This window comes from Aythya marila, assembly GCF_965140915.1.
Source record: "Aythya marila genome assembly, chromosome: 1".
Lineage (NCBI taxonomy): Eukaryota > Metazoa > Chordata > Aves > Anseriformes > Anatidae > Aythya > Aythya marila.
The window spans coordinates 141,472,238-141,488,580 of NC_139042.1; the positions used below are offsets into that span (position 1 = coordinate 141,472,238).

The 16,343-nt window shown below is 43.4% G+C and overlaps 1 protein-coding gene across 2 annotated transcripts in view; it reads right to left on the reverse strand.

The window, feature by feature from the left end:
- Nucleotides 1–15,558, reverse strand: part of CALD1 (caldesmon 1) — a 192,529-nt gene extending 176,971 nt beyond the window's left edge. Inside the window, exon 1 of one of the 2 annotated variants that reach the window (XM_082773433.1) lies at nt 15,422–15,558. The gene's annotated coding sequence lies outside the window, so the exon portion shown is untranslated. The remainder of the gene's footprint in view (nt 1–15,421) is intronic. The other variant, XM_082773432.1, reaches the window with a different exon arrangement.
- Between the last annotated feature and the right edge of the window lie 785 nt (nt 15,559–16,343).

The following is a 16,343-nucleotide window of genomic DNA, read 5'->3' on the forward strand; positions in this document are numbered from 1 at the left end:
ATTTGCCAAGAGTGCAGCCGGTTCCCTTTCTAGAGATCACTGAATCAAAAAAGTGAATATTGGGCAGTGATTTAATTTCAATCTTTAGATTTAATACAACAGTCTAATTCAAGACTGAATCCTTCAGAGCTGCAAAATAGCATCTTATTTCTATTTATAGTCTCCCCCATCCCTGCCCCCTGAAAAAAAATAAACAATCCAACATAGCCCTTCCTGATACCACCTAAGGAGCTTAATTCGGTTTGGCAAAACTTTATATTTGCATTGGGAATTTGCACTTAACTTTGGACATCCCAGACAGATTTTTGCATGATGTGTATTGTAGGTCATGTTAAAAGAGCATGCAATGGATTGGAACAAGATTCAGCTGATGCTATCCACATAAACATTGTAAACCACTAATTGCATTTCTTTTTAATGAAGAAAAATGTATAAACAATTTCCATTTGCAAAAATCAGTGATTTCAGCTGGCTGGTATTCTGCAACTGCCTCTTCATCAACCAGCCAAACTGGGTAGCCACTACCTTCTTTATGAATACTGAATAGGGGCATTATATCCTTACAGAAAATGCATATGGGTAAGGAGGACAGGTCTTCTTTTATGCACACAACAAGAATGCCAGCAGAAGTGGAGTGTGTTTGTTTTCTACCACTCATGTAAATGTCAAGAAGTAATTTATATCAATGATATAAATGAGACATTTCGTCTCTCGTCAAAACAACCCTTCAGCCGAGGCCAGTTGCACCTGTATAAATGCAAAGTCATGTGTGGTACATAAAGCTTTTCTTTCTGATATTTCAGAGATGTTTATACTCCCTGTGGAGCAAGCAGCACCAATGCTGTATGAGGAACACATCTGTTTCCATGTATCCTACTGTCCTGCTCTGCTACAGACATGTTTCAACACAGAATCATAATTGTTCACTCCTGACACCCACTTCTGCTAAAGCGACACTTTATATGCCACAAATGGATGTAACACCATCTGTCAGAGCTTCTGCTGTCTCCCCTCCCACAGTTCTTTGCTGAAGTCCTGTTGTTCTTTGCTGAAGACTTTGCACCACCTTTGCTTTCTGAAGCCAGCACAACAAATACACACAGTCCATTCAGACTATTGCCCATTTTCTAAGAATACCACCATGATATTATGTTTAAAAAAAAAAAAATCGTAAAAGTAGTCCAGTACAAAAAGTGTAGTAGTAATAGAACTACACAGATATAGACCATCTTAGTATCCCTGGCAGCAGCAAATACCCTGCAAGTGGTTCAATATCTCTTGCCATGTATTTTAACTGATCAAAAACAAAACCGATCAAGGGTGGCCAGACTACTTTGGATGGAATACCATAACACCGCATACTAACCTTGGATTTAAGTAGCAAAGAGGGAATTCAGCTTCTAATAAAAGGCATCACCTCATAACATCCAAGTCACTAGACCACATCTAGCTAGGTCTTATGCCAATAAAAACCTTCACACAGGAGAATGTGCAGCAGATAAACTTGTATTCAATATATTGAGCTTTATTTATTTTTTCTTTCTTTCATTTTAATGTCTCTAAAGTATGTTTAAGGTGTTCTTAAATTCTAATCATGCTTCACAGAAAAAGTTTCCTATTTACTTATCTCCTCCTTTGCAGTCATATACCAGTCCCATTAAATAGCCCCAGGAGGTAAGAGAAAAAAAATGGGTAAATAGTAGGCCTATGAGTATGCCTCCAGATGAGAGCATAGTTTAGACCTGTGCATCTTGATGTAGGTGTCAGAAATCCTGGTCTGTGCCTCTGACCACTACCACTGATGTTCCACATAACCTGGGCCATTTTTACTTCAGTGAAGGTACCTATGGTACGCACAGTATTATTCAGTGTATACAGGTCAGGCTGGACTTTGCAAGCTCTCTTCAGCTAAAGACAATATTGAAATAGCAATATAATATGGTGCTTAGAATATGCTCTGATTTTTGAGTGGTCCTGTGCAGACCCAGAAGCTGGACCCTATGACCCTTATGGATCCCTTCGAACTCAGGATATTCTGTGACTCTACTTGTTTTGAGTTTTTCAAGGACAGAAACACAGAAAGCAAGCAGGAAAAAACTGGTATGTGTTATAATCAGACAAATTTCTCTCAACAGCATCTAATTTGCTGAGGAGAAAGGTTCATAAAGGACTAAAAAGAAATCTGCTAGGTAACCAGGCCTCTACTTCACACTTACCATGGTGAATCTGGCAGAGCCTTGCAGCTATAAGTCACTTCTGTCTCATGGCACAATGGTATCATACAGGAAACAAGCTGGTACTCTGAGACCAGTTCCATGGGAGCACACTGCTGCATCACCACTGGGAATAATTAGCACGTGTATGAACCCCAGGGATGCTAGCTTCTGCTGTGCTATTTTTGTGGACTATATAATTAGCTTTGGCTCAGATAGTGAACAGCAAGAACCCTGTAACAGACTGAGAAAATACTTGTAACCACTCTCCACAAGTGTTCCCTTTTAAACAAGCGGATGGGACCATTTAAAACATTTCAAATACTTTACTGCCTTCTCCCTCTCAGTTTTGGCCAATAGGTCAAGCTTAATTATCATTATTCTGCTTTCCTTCAAGATCTTCAGTAAAATAAAAATGAATTAACACTACATAACTCTATAGTCTTAAAGTGTTTTCCCTCCAGCAGCAGGAGTGCTCCAAGTCAAACTGCAAACCACAATACAATGAATATTTCTGTCGCACACCTGTAAACTTCGCCATTTCAAAGGCTGAGCAAAGCAAAAAACATCTGAAACCAGTGTTTATACTGCTAGGAAATCCTACTAAAATCCAGGGAGCTGTGTTAAAGTCAAACCCTAAAAGATTTCAAAGCTTACACCAAAGAGGCTGCATACCTTGGTTCCATACAAGCCTGTACCTCAGGTGCTGTTGTGTTGGAGAGAAAGGAGCAAGACCACCAAGACACAAGCAGCAAGAAGCCATGAACACACAGCCTCTTTCCCTGGCCTTTCTCTATTCTTAATCAATGCCTGTCACTTCTTCACCTCAGTTTCCTCATACATGGTGTAAAAGTGAAGCTCATCTCAGTTGCAGATTGCTGCTGCAACTTGTAACAACTCTGATGGACTTGAGAAAGTTTTGAAGCTCTTCTCCCTTTTTGAGCCCAGAGCTACATTTCCAACAGAGCACAGCAGTCTTCCTAGAGTTTTGCAAGATTCAGCTAAGCTGAATGCAGAGCGAGGAGGACATACTATTGTGCAATTCAGAAGAGAGGTTTGACTAAAATACATGGTTCTAATTTCTCTGCTTGCTTTGATAGTTTTAAGGCAGAATAGCTGCACATGTGGTGCTTTTGTCTGAGCTGGCTTCACAACAGTCAACACAGCTCCTCTTTTAATTTGATATGGTTGAAATTAAGAAGCAGAAATACTGAAGCTGCAGAACAGTCTTACTCTGCCATATGTCCCACCCATCTCATCGAGGAAACACCAGAAATACAGTCAGAAGGAAATTCGGCCCAGCACTCAGAAAAATTAGATACTTCTCTGGCTCTCTCTGGCAAGCTATCCATTCGTTTCATTTTGGATTTACACAGGTGCTATTCAAAGCAGAATTTGGCCCTTTTCTCCCAGGTGGCCTGATGCATTTACTGTGATGTCCAAATATGCCCATATATTTTATATGTATGTAAAGAACATTCCCCAAACTAAAACCCTCTCCCAGAGAGTCTCCCTAGGTGTCTGACTGATTTGGGCCTCATTTACTCTCTTGAAAATGAAAAACTGTTCCATTGAAGTCAGTGAGGTAACACTTGTATTAAACTAGCGTGAGATCATGTCAGAGCCATGGTCCATAATAAAACCAGCTGCCGTTAACTCTTCTACAAGTTTCCATTCATTAGACATTTTTTTGCTTGAATTCACATAAGCAATATCCATAGGCCAAGAAACACATTTTAGAATGATAGCTATTTCCCCCTGCTAAAAACTAGAAAGTGCAGCAAAATATCCCAATCCTCACTGAAAAACTACAGCTTATTGTATTTTGTTAATAAACAGAGGTGTTTATGGACAAAACACGTGTGAATATACTTCAGGGAGTCATCCTGCACTGCCTAGAGGAAAGGGACAAGATGACCTAATATGTCTTTCCCAGGTTTTCAGGCTATGCCTATAGCCTCCGGTATTTAATTCTAAAATGGGGAAAAAAAAACTCGAACGTAAAGATTTAAATTTAACCTCAACGACCTTTAAGCACTGAACCAAAATTGATGAAACCATTTCTATGCCTGCTAACGCCAACAGTCTTTCCATCAGTGCCTTTCCATTGCTTTGAAGGGTCACAGGAGAGACAGAAATAAAGTGTTCAGATTATAATGTTTTTTCCAGTTCATCAAGCCAGTCTGCAGACTTTCAGGGATGTATAGCTGTATTTTGTCATATAAGTCAGATTCACTGTCTGCCACCGCTTCAATCTGTTCATTATAGCTAAACATATTTCTTACACAGATAGCAAACTCCTTTAATTTCTTACTAAGATGAACTGATCTTTATCAGATATCTGATGCAGAAGATCAAAGCACCTTTATTCCCTCCTCTCTCAATAATAATATTAGTTTTTCTGTATACTGACTCTAAGGAGTTTGCAACTATTACAGAAGCTAGTGAAGAAAAAAAAAAAAAGAAAAAAAGAAAAAAAAAATTTGTAAAACCTATTGGGCTGTTACAGCAGATGGGCCAAGAATTACACTTTTTCTGTTGTTTTATAAACATCTTTACTGACCATGGAAGTCCTTTGTAGGACAATGGACTGAAAACTCCTAAGCCAGTTCACAAGTAGAACCACAGAGAAGGGTATTCTTCTAAAAGAAAACATTTACTTAAATAAAAACTTTTTTTTTTTTTTTTTTTTTTTAATCTTGTAAAATGACGTCTTTGGAAGCTTTTACTTTTAGTATCTCAACAAGTAAAATGAAAGAGAACTCCTAGTCGTGACCAACGTGAAGCAGCGGAGTTGAACAAGAGCTGGTAGCCAGCATGAGGCTGCACAAACACCAAGCTCAGCCACTTGTAGGGCAGGAAAGAAGGGAGGAAAGGACTTCAAAGCACAAATCATTTACCCTGCCTCTTCCAAGAGGAAATCAAAGCAGCCTCACATCTTACATTTGGGTTCAGGAAGACCGAAGATGCTAAAGCTAGAAGAAAAGCTAGAAGTTTCTTCAACCATGCAAGAACACTTATTGCTCTCAATTTGCTTATTATTCAGAGACTTTTTCCTAAGGTTCCAGACAGCATTTAAGGAGCAGATACAAGGCTTCTACATGTTTCTTCATCCAGGATTTGAACAATGAGGAGGTTAAATATCTAGTTATTTTGGTCTCCAAATTGGTTCTTCCTGATCCTTTCAATAGCCAGAAAACAGAAGCAGCCACATATATTGCTGTCACTTCAGTGGGCTGTCACAACCTGAAAGTGCTTGTTTTGGCCACATGACAATTCCTGGTGGTCAGATGATGTCACCTCAGAAGTATTGCCATCCAGAAACAAAAAGTAACACCATTTCAAAGTGGGCCTAATTTACATCCTACTGCTTTTTGATGTAAAATATCTTGTGCCTTCAGGTGAAGCTGAGGGTGCTGGTTTCACTGTCAAAGTAATAGATTGAACCAAACCAGACCAAACAAACAAAAAAAACCCTCTTCTCATTAAAGGAAGGTATCAGAAACTATCATAAAGGTATCAGAAACTATCATAAAGGACCACCAAAAAGAAAGGTAAATTCTCCTTAACACTAGGAAACAGAAGCAGTGATATGTCAAAAAGCCATGGCAATGACAAAGCCAGTCAGCATGGGTTTATGAAAGGCAGGTCCTGCTTGACGAACCTGATCTCCTTCTATGACAAAGTGACGCGCTGGGTGGACGAGGGAAAGGCTGTGGATGTGGTCTACCTTGACTTCAGCAAGGCTTTTGACACCGTCTCCCACAGCATTCTCCTCAAGAAACTGGCTGCTCTTGGCTTAGACTGGCGCACGCTTTGTTGGGTTAGAAACTGGCTGGATAGCCGGGCCCAAAGAGTCGTGGTTAATGGAGTCAAGTCCAGTTAGAGGCCAGTCACTAGTGGCGTCCCCCAGGGCTCGGTGCTGGGGCTGGTCCTCTCTAATATCTTCATCGATGATCTGGACGAGGGCATCGAGTGCACCCTCAGTAAGTTCGCAGATGACACCAAGTTAGGTGCATGTCGATCTGCTCGAGGGTAGGAAGGCTCTGCAGGAGGATCTGGATAGGCTGCACTGATGGGCTGAGGTCAACTGTATGAAGTTCAACAAGGCCAAGTGCCGGGTCCTGCACCTGGGGTGCAATAACCCCAAGCAGAGCTCCAGGCTGGGAGATGAGTGGTTGGAGAGCTGCCAGGCAGAGAAGGACCTGGGAGTGATGGTGGATAGTCGGCTGAATATGAGCCAGCAGTGTGCTCAGGTGGCCAAGAAGGCCAACGGCATCCTGGCTTGTATCAGGAACAGTGTGGCCAGCAGGGCTAGGGAGGTGATCGTCCCCCTGTACTCAGCTCTGGTGAGGCCGCACCTCGAGTACTGTGTTCAGTTTTGGGCCCCTCGCTACAAGAAGGACATGGAGGTGCTTGAGCGGGTCCAGAGAAGGGCGACGAAGCTGGTGAGGGGCCTGGAGAACAAGTCCTACGAGGAGCGGCTGAGGGAGCTGGGCTTGTTCAGCCTGGAGAAGAGGAGGCTCAGGGGCGACCTTATCGCTCTCTATAGGTACCTCAAGGGAGGCTGTAGCGAGGTGGGGGTTGGTCTGTTCTCCCACGTGCCTGGTGACAGGACGAGGGGGAATGGGCTTAAGTTGAGCCAGGGGAGTTTTAGGTTAGATGTTAGGAAGAACTTCTTCACTGAAAGGGTTGTGAGGCATTGGAACAGGCTGCCCAGGGAAGTGGTGGAGTCACCATCCCTGGAAGTCTTGAAAAGACGTTTAGATGTAGAGCTTAGGGATATGGTTTAGTGGGGACTGCTAGCGTTAGGTCAGAGGTTGGACTCGATGATCTTGAGGTCTCTTCCAACCTAGAAATTCTGTGATTCTGTAATGAGAAGCCAAACCACCTGAAGGCTGCCAGTCAATACTGAACCTAAACTGTAGGGGTAAACCTGATATCACCCAACAGCTGGTCACTTGCAAGAAAGTCTGCTTTATTGACACTGACAAAAATCCTTATTACCAGTTACTCCTGTTGGAAATTGCAGAGGCCCAGATGTGTGTCAAAATAAGAAGCTGAACCGCACGTCTGTCAGAGCTGTGGTCCATCCTGGTAAGCACGGTAACATTTTGGAGGAGCAGAAGACTGGATTCAAATCCTGCCACCTGTCCTGGGATCAACTAAAATCATCCAAGGAGACAGTTATGATTTTAATCACATCAGTTTAAGTGGCCTCAAAACAAGTAACTGGATGATGTGCAATGATGTGGTCTGGGAGATCAGACTAATCAACCAGCCCTTCTGGGTTTACATCAAAATGACAGTCACTTAAAGAACCCCATCTATAACCTCTAAACCTACCAATATGATATAAACATCATATTTCTAAGGCACGTGACAAAAAACAGCCTCAGGAAAATGTCCAGCAAGGAGGGAACCCTACATAGCTCCATCACTGCAGTCATTTAACTGTTTTTCTCCTTAGGAAATAAAATGCAAATAGACTGACAATTTTCTCCCTGTGATTTTGATGGCAGAGAAAGTACTGAACCCCAAGGAAAATAAACTGAAAAGCAAGAATGTAAACACAACTGTGCTGTAATGACTTCACATCTTAATGTCATCTGCATAGGGTTTCACTGCAGGAACTGATGCGGTGGAAGGAAAATCCCTGACGGGTGTGCACAGCCTTGCTCCCCTGTGCTCTTTCCCATCCAAAGCACACTGGTCCTGCCCTCCCCCAAAACCCATCCCTATTCATGCACACACGTTTCCTATTTGCTTCACTCCCATGGTCCCATTACTGTTTCGGAAATACCAGCATTTAATCATTGCTTTTGTTAAAGTTAGTGTTTTATACCTGGGGTGAGAATAAAATTTTGTCTGCTAACCCCAGGCTGAAGTCATATAAACCAACAACAGATACACTGAAGACAGAGGAGCTACATTTATTTATACTGGTAGAGGAAATGTCTTTTTTCTTGTTTGGGTTGTACAGGGGGAAGGAGAGGAAATAGGCTGCTGTGTCTGGTTTTATGGAGTGAGGGTTAAGTAGCAAAACAAACTGACTGCCATTTACATAGATCTAAATAAAGGAACAAAAAAAATAGTCACAGAGCATTTTAATAACACACAGTGGAGAAAACTGAAAACAAAATGCAAGCAAAAGTTGCTGCTTTTCCCTTTTATTGTCCCAAACCCTTGCTATTTGCTTGCATACTGTGTCCAGTGAATAAGCCTTTTACTATTGTGGCTGAAGTGAATGAAGCTCTGGCCTTCCCCATTTACGGCAAGGCCTTTTAATCACCAGGGAGCAAACGAGCAGTGGAATTTTACTGGCTTGCTGGTTTTGCAGTGCCCTCTCTTGTATGAAATATCAATTCCCAATGAATGCTTGTTACTGCAATCCTGACCCAATTTCCTGCTGCTAGTGGCCTTCAGGGGATGTATAGAAAGCAAAACAAAAAGGGCTGGTTTCTGATACCAAGCAGCCCTCTGAATTCTGCGTAACTCTAGGAAATCAAACAGATTTATATATATAATGTCTGATCTCAGCTATTGCAGTATTTTATTTATTTATTTATTTATTTTAAACTAACTATATGGTTTACCTCACCATACAGCTGCTGACAGCACAGTTAGATTCAGGCCAACCAATGCCCAGGTTAAAACTTCTCCCTCATTTTCACTGGTACAGTGACAGCAGACCTCAGACAACTCAATTCGTATAGTAAGTTACTGGTGGTAGCAGGAGGGAAACCTTCAGCAGGCCTGCTTTTGTCGGTGTAATATACATTAGCCTCAGAAATGCTTAGCTTTGTCATGTGGATTGCCTAAACACTCTTATTCGTATTTACAGCAATTAAAATGCTGCACTTCAGTCTTTATAATCCAGTTTTGTTTGAAGTGGCAAAATAACAGCTGTGGTTTATCATACATGTGGATGAAGCCCCTGTTTCCATAGCAGGGTGTGGCTGTGCATATAGGGCCATGCTGTTCCCAAAGCCCTGCCAAGCAGCAAACCCTCTCCTGCCCTCAGGCCGCAGGGTTGCAGCACACCACAGCTCTCTGTGCAGGATGCTGACCTCTGCCAGAGGCATCCTACAGCTCCCACACCGGAGGGGATCGACTCTGCAGGTAAATGGGAGCTGACCAAATTTCCCCACATCTCAGAGCTAACCCAGCTCGCTCCCATTTCCACAGTTTGTATCCAAGCCTGAAGAATTTCTATCTCAAACCTATGAGGCTTTAACTAGACAGGAATGAAGCCAAATTCTCCCCCTGGCTTTTGAAACTGCTAAGAGAAAGCAGGTTATCACCAGGTCATTATTTAAGGGCAAAATGAAGATGCAGACAGAAAATCCTTAGCTTTTGCTCCATCTGCAGCTGATCCCAGAGGACCGAGCAGAAATTGTTCATGATACAAGTGCTGGTATTAGATGGTGATGACCCGGGCTATCAGACAAGCACTGCTAGGTCCTCTGGAACAGAGAGGAATTAAATGAGGTCCTGCCTGAGCTTCTGGGATCAGAGGTTTTACTAGGGTGAACACTGTGACTCAGGAAAAAAAACGGGGACGGGAGGAGGACCATTTCAGCAGTAGAGAGCTTGCTGTCAAAGAAAAGAATGAAGTGGGAAAAGGCTAGTAACATGCCCTGTGGCAGTCACAGACAGACAAGGGAACATCAAAGCCCTGCAAATAAGAAACAAACGAGGGCCTGATCACAGGCTCTTCCACATGGGCAAAGCTCCCTTTGAAGCTGACTTGCACTGGTCCCAGGGCTTGGCCCCTGCAGCAGCACCGCAGCCAGCGGCCGCCGGGCCCCGCAGCGGGAGGTGAATTGAGCTTCCAACACATTATGTGCCTTGCAACGGGGCACGAATGCCAGTTGTCCCTCACCCCAAGGTACTCAGCTTCTGGAAGTGCACCCAGAGGTTGCTGTGCCCCTTGGGTGTCCGCGCACTTGGAGGAAGAAGTGTGGAGGGTGCCCTTATGGCATCCTGCTGCGGCTAGCAACAGCTGTTCTTTTCTTATCAGCTGGCCTACAGAGTTGCTCTTCTGAATGCACCCGAAACCAGAGCATTTACAGCAAAACTTTATCTCCACTAATCTATTTATAACCTTTCTATGAGCTAAATTCCAAAGATTTTTTTTTCCATTTAAGGACATAAACCAGAAAATGTGCAAACGGGTGGGTTCCACTTTGCTTCACACCCTCCACAGCAAGTCCCAAGGGAAATGCTCGTTATTTGTATTCTGTACACAAGAGGGTGTGGAAAACATGTACTGATGTTTCCATTGCCTGAAATCTTTTCCTAATATTTTCCCCACTGCAGCCTGGCCTGGCCCCAGGAGTTACAATTTGAAATGCTCCCATCAACAAGAAACCAGACAAGCAGATAAGCTTTGCCAGCTTGGTCGGTAGTTTCTCTTCCACTCTTGTAACAGTGTGGCAGGGCTGGAGGTAAAAGCTGTCATCCTGCAGTTTTGGTACCCACACAACAGCTTCACAGAAGGATGCTCCCTTAGGTGCAGCAAGTGCAGTTAAATCTGCAAGCACCCGAGAAATCCCATCCAGGCATTTCAGCTGAGAGTCACCGTGCTCAGCCTGCCCTGTTTTCCACCTCACTCGCTGTGCTTCTGGGTTTTTATGCCCACAATCTAGAAAAAACAGTTAAATTCTAGTGGAATATACAACTGTGCAAACAAAACAAAACACGTATGTTCTTGCCAGAAAATAAATCAAAAATAAGGTTTCTCAATCAATCAAAACAGAAATCAATCAAAAATAAGGCCAGTACTTAAACTTGGCGTTTCAAGATTACAAACTCTTTAGGAGCACTAATGAATTGAGCCTCAGTAGCTGCATGGGCTAAATACAAAATGGCATGGATTATTCTGCACTTGAAGACACAGAAACAGACACAGCCATTAAATGACTCACCAGGTATTTATGACCACAGGAAAAAAAAAAAAAAAAAAAAAAATCAAAGGAGAAATGACTGCAGTGGTTTAAGATCTGGCCTTCTTTTTCCTTTCTCTCTTCCCCCCACTTTCTCAGTTATTTGCTACTACGAGTAAGCAGAACAGACCCTGGGAGCACTTCACCCTGGCTTCAACACAAACCCCATAAACACTCCTATAGTCAGGATTTTCTGATCAGGAGGTGCCAACTAGTGATGTCTGGGGAGAAGGGACATAGTAGAGCCTGCACTGCTATTGCTGGTATCTGCTTGGCAGCCAAGCTGCCAGCCCCACACCATTTATCAGCACTAAACACAGTTCCAAAGGGGAAAAAAAAATAAAATAAATAAGCAGCAGTTTCCTAATTGGATGTAAACCATGAAGCTAACATACCAGGGCTAGCAGCTAATCGACAGTGTTGCATGCCCTAATGTTTCTAGTTAATCTGATCCATTTCAAGAAAAGTAGGAGCAAGCTCCCCGGGGGTGGGAGGGATCCCAAATTATAATATGCAGAACATCCTTCCACACAGGGCTAGCTAAACTTTACAAGAGCTTTAGGAAAAGCAAAGAGAAATTCTTACACAGTTCAACTGTCCTATGACCTCAGTGTTTCATCCCAAAAGGTCAAACCTAATCTGATCTTCAAATGCCTTTGAGTCAAATTTCAGCTCCAGCAAAATCCTTGACAAACCATTTGGAGGCATGCAACAGCTACAGCTTCCCAGAAGACACCAGCACCCAAGGAGAAAGCACTAGCATGTAGGTGACTTGTTCCCAGTACAGTTGTGCCCAAAATCCATTCTCACCAGGCTTTAGGCCATGCAGGAGCTATGAACAGAAACAACAATCTGGCCTTTGCACCTGAGTATTTCTGAAGGTGCGCACTCAAGTAAGGAAGCAGTTTTCCTGTTACAAGCTGCCAGGGGGTAGTTACTAACAGGAGACAATTTTTAAAGAATGAAAACCTGCTTTGAAGATAGACTCCCACTCTTCACAGTCACAGGCCTGTCTGCCTCAGGCTTTGTACACCTGGAGCCCAATCCTGCAAACGCCCCATAACACTCCCCTCAAAGGCAATGAAAGGTTCACAGGATTGCACTTCACGTTCTGCTGGGTTACCTTTTTTGGTGCTTTCTTGGACACCCAGGAGAGCCCAGGCAAGCCCTGCAGATGGACAGCTAATGCTGCTGTCTGGCCCTCTCTTTCTTATGCATATATGGTTGCCTGCCCCTCTTTGTCCACATGCAGTGATCAATGTACCGAGCTGCCCCCTTAGCGGATAGGAGTTACCATCTCCACTGATCTCTGATAGAAATTAGAACATGAGCACCCAATGGAACAGTTTTGCGTGAGCAACTACCGAGAAATCGGTGTATTTTAGGCAGCTCCAGGGCATTCAAATCCTATTTGTCCTGCAGGAAGGAAGGAAGGGAGCAGAGGTTCACTTCTCTGCAATGGAACAGATTCCCTTGGGAAGCAAAATCTCCAGGGCATGTGGCATTTTAAGCCTCCCTGAGCGCAAGGAGGTTGGATTTTTTTTGTTTGTTTGTTTTTATTATTATTATTACTGTTTTTTTTTTACCTGTGACAACACAGATTGACACTCACCCCAGTTGGACACAAAAAGCCAAACCAGTGTCAGCATTACCAGAAGAATATGAGTTGTACTGCTCCCTGCCACCTGTGCAAGCCATCCAAAGCCAGGAAAACCAGACAAGAGATGCTCCAACATACATCATTTGGGGTGGGGGTAACTTTGCACAGAGTTAGATTTTGGTTTTTGTTCAAACACATCAAACCCAGAGCCCTCCACCCAGCTACTGTGTTGCAGTGCCTGGTTTTGCAGGGATCAGCTACACAGGCTGTGCCTCTCTGGTTGCACACATGGAAGGGCAAACCCTGGAGGACTTTCAGCCAGGCTCTTGATAGACCCTCACAGAATATCTCTTCATATGACAGAAGCAACCTCCCAGCATGCAGCCAGCAAAAAGAGCTTTGCCCTACCTTTCTAGTCTCCCCAGCTGGAACTGGCCACGCAGATCCCTAACCATGTATCGGTACAGATGGATGCTGACCAGTGGGCCTCCCTGCCATGCATGGCCCTGTGAATGAGACTTCAAGGAATAAGACATCTTCCCATCTTAATACACTTTAATTTTCCCTCTACTGGTAGCCAGAGGAACTCAGAAGCCCTCTGTCCTTTCAAATTGCTTGCTTTCCAGTGACACTATTGCATCGTCTATCAGTGCTGCACAAGAAATAAAAGCAGAAGGGAAGTTACCTCATTCTCAGGCTGCTCTGGGTCAGAATACTGCTGTGAGCATCTGAAGTAGCAAATGCAGAAAATCCCTTGTTCTCCTAATACACACTTACATTGCTTATTGTCAAAGTGTATTCAGACTACACAGGGCTCTCCTCACATCAGCTCCTGCATCCGTTACTGATGGTATTGATTTCACCAAGACTAATCCTGTGGATGAAGGCTGTGGAATTGATCCCCTTGCCATTGCATGCTGCAACAAAGAGGATTTTTCAGGAAATACAAATTATTGCTTTTTTTTTTTTTTTTCCTGTTCATGATTTAGATAATATGTTAACATGCAGTTGATGGTGGTGGGGTTTTTTGTTTGTTTGTTTGTTTTATCAGCAAGGACACCTGCCTATCAGAAAGCCTCCCTCCAAAAGGCAGACCTGTTACCTTCTTTGAGTATCTTGAAACATTTCACCTTAAAGGCAACTTAATTAAGCAAATGTACTACTCACTTCCTTGAAACATCACCCCCTTTGTAATTTAGGTCAAAACAGTCCATCTGGTTTTGTGTATGTAGTTTTAGGATCCCATTCCATCTCTCAATGGCAGGAGGAAAAAGTATGAGATTTGTCTGCAGATGTGTACCCTCGCACAGCAACCTAGTGCTACATTTAAAGCAACTGAGAAAGAATGTGAATGCATGCAGGGTTTCAGGGCTCTGTGACAGCAAATCATACAAGCACAATCATTCACTATATGGTATCTAAAATAGACAAATTATAATACACAGTTTTCACAACAGAAATACTGCCTCCTTATTTTCCTTGAGCTGCTGCCAAGGAGAGAATGGGTTATTTTCACAAATTGTTGTGCTATATGCCTCTTAGCAAGAAAAGCGCTTTCAGCTAGGCAAAATTGCATAAATACTGCACAATGAAAATAAATATTCCACAAGAAGTCTTTCAGAAGAGTTATCTTGCCCATTTCTCCAAGCAACACATAATATGACATATGAGAATAATCAATTCTAGCACTGTAGCTCTGGTCAGAGGTTGTTTGTTCGGTCAATGTGCGTCTCTCCCAAGTCTCCCTCTGCAGCTAACTTCATCCCTCCTTTCATTTTCCCATCTCTTTCCCCAAGAAACTCCCTGCTACACAGAATATCGTGCTAGCAGCAGCCAGCCTTGCACAATGCTTTCAAGCTGCCCGAGCATGTCAAAGGAGCTGGAAAGGAGAGCCTGCACGCCGGCTCTGCGGAGCAGCGCTCTGACTGACACGAGCACAGAGCGATACTTTTAAGAGCTCCAGTCCCACCCAAGCGCATTTTTTTCTCCCCCTTTTAACAGGAAAGACAACTTCACAAGAAACTTTCTGGCAATACGCGGCTGTGCATGCTGAAGGCTGAAAACAAAAACGGATGCTGTCTATTGTCAACAAAATTTCTATGAAAGGCTGCCATGGCAGACATCTGCAGCAGCAAGCATCAGATCACTTACATTAACCAGAGCTTTACTGTATCTGTATCAGTTACACCACGAGACTGCCTTTGCAGCCGTACTGCCCCGAAAGCCCAGGTACTATGTTGCAAAATAAAAAGCAATTCAGCTGTTACCATGCCAAAGACCTTTTTATTGCAATGCTTTTATATATTTATATACATATATATAAAGAAAAGTTAAAGGGGGGGTAGACAGGTTATTGCCCCATGCACAGTGGGACCGGCACATGGAGCCGGCACCGACCTGCCCCACAGCCACAGCCTTGCCCCCACAGCTCCACGTACAGGTGGGTCCACTGGGGTGGGCGAGCTCGCAGCCCTCCGCCTGCCCCAGCCCTCCAAGGACAGCAGGAAAGGGGGGGCAATGGGGAGAGGAAAAAGAGCATCTGACACCGTCGGACCATTTCCATGGCTTGTTATATTTTGCATGCTGCTTAATCTCTAGGCACAATGCAAATGCAGTCAGACCGGCTCGCTCCCAAACAAACACGTATCATAAGCCCTTACCTCTGCGGTGCAAAGTTTTCAACTAGTAGGAAGGAAATGAATAACTGGCTGCTTGGGCAGGAGCGCAGCAAGAAAGGCACACCAGCAGCCTCACACACAGCCCTATTCAATAAAACTGCAGCCTTTCCTTGGCCCCTCCCAAAAGTCAATGCTAAGTGAATACATATCCCTTATGTTTACAATTGGCAGGCAGCGGTATGCATTGTCCTCAATTTATTCTAATAGGCAGCCAATGACTACGCACAAGCCAAGGTGGGTTCAGCCTGCCTGCAGAGATGCCTGTCATTCCCTAGGCATGCTCAGGAAGCCACTCATCAGAAAACCAAGACCTAAAAAGCTCCGAAAATTCATGCAAGCTGCCAAAACTGTCTTGCTACATGCCCTTTTTTGGTTATCCTTAGCAGGGCCTCTGAAAGTAAATCCTCTGTCAGGAACAATCATAAGAAATGTTAATCTTGGAGAAAGAGGCTGTCTTGTTGAACACAAACGGAGCTTAAAAAAGGAAATACACTGAATGGAAAGGGACACAGTAAACATATTTACTTTTTGCACCAGAAGAAAAAAAAAATCAAATAAATAATTTCACTACAGCCAAACTTCTTTGTATTTTTATAACGAGCACCACATGTAAAAGGGAACACAGAAATGCTCCACTGTGTAAGCTTGATTCTGCAGAAAGAGAGACACCAGTGGGAAAGGCACATGAAAGATGAGTTGGCAGGCTCTGCAGCCTGTTTCCATTTCAAATAGCGCAACAGAAGTCACATATAGAATATCCATGTTCTGAAAAGTAACTTTAAAAGGGATTCAAAACTTTGACAGCGACCCTTAGCAAGTCAGGGCAGTTGGATGAAGAGGTTTCTTTTCTAGGCGTACAGCTATATTTATGTATACATTAAAACAGGTTCATTTACTGCGAGAA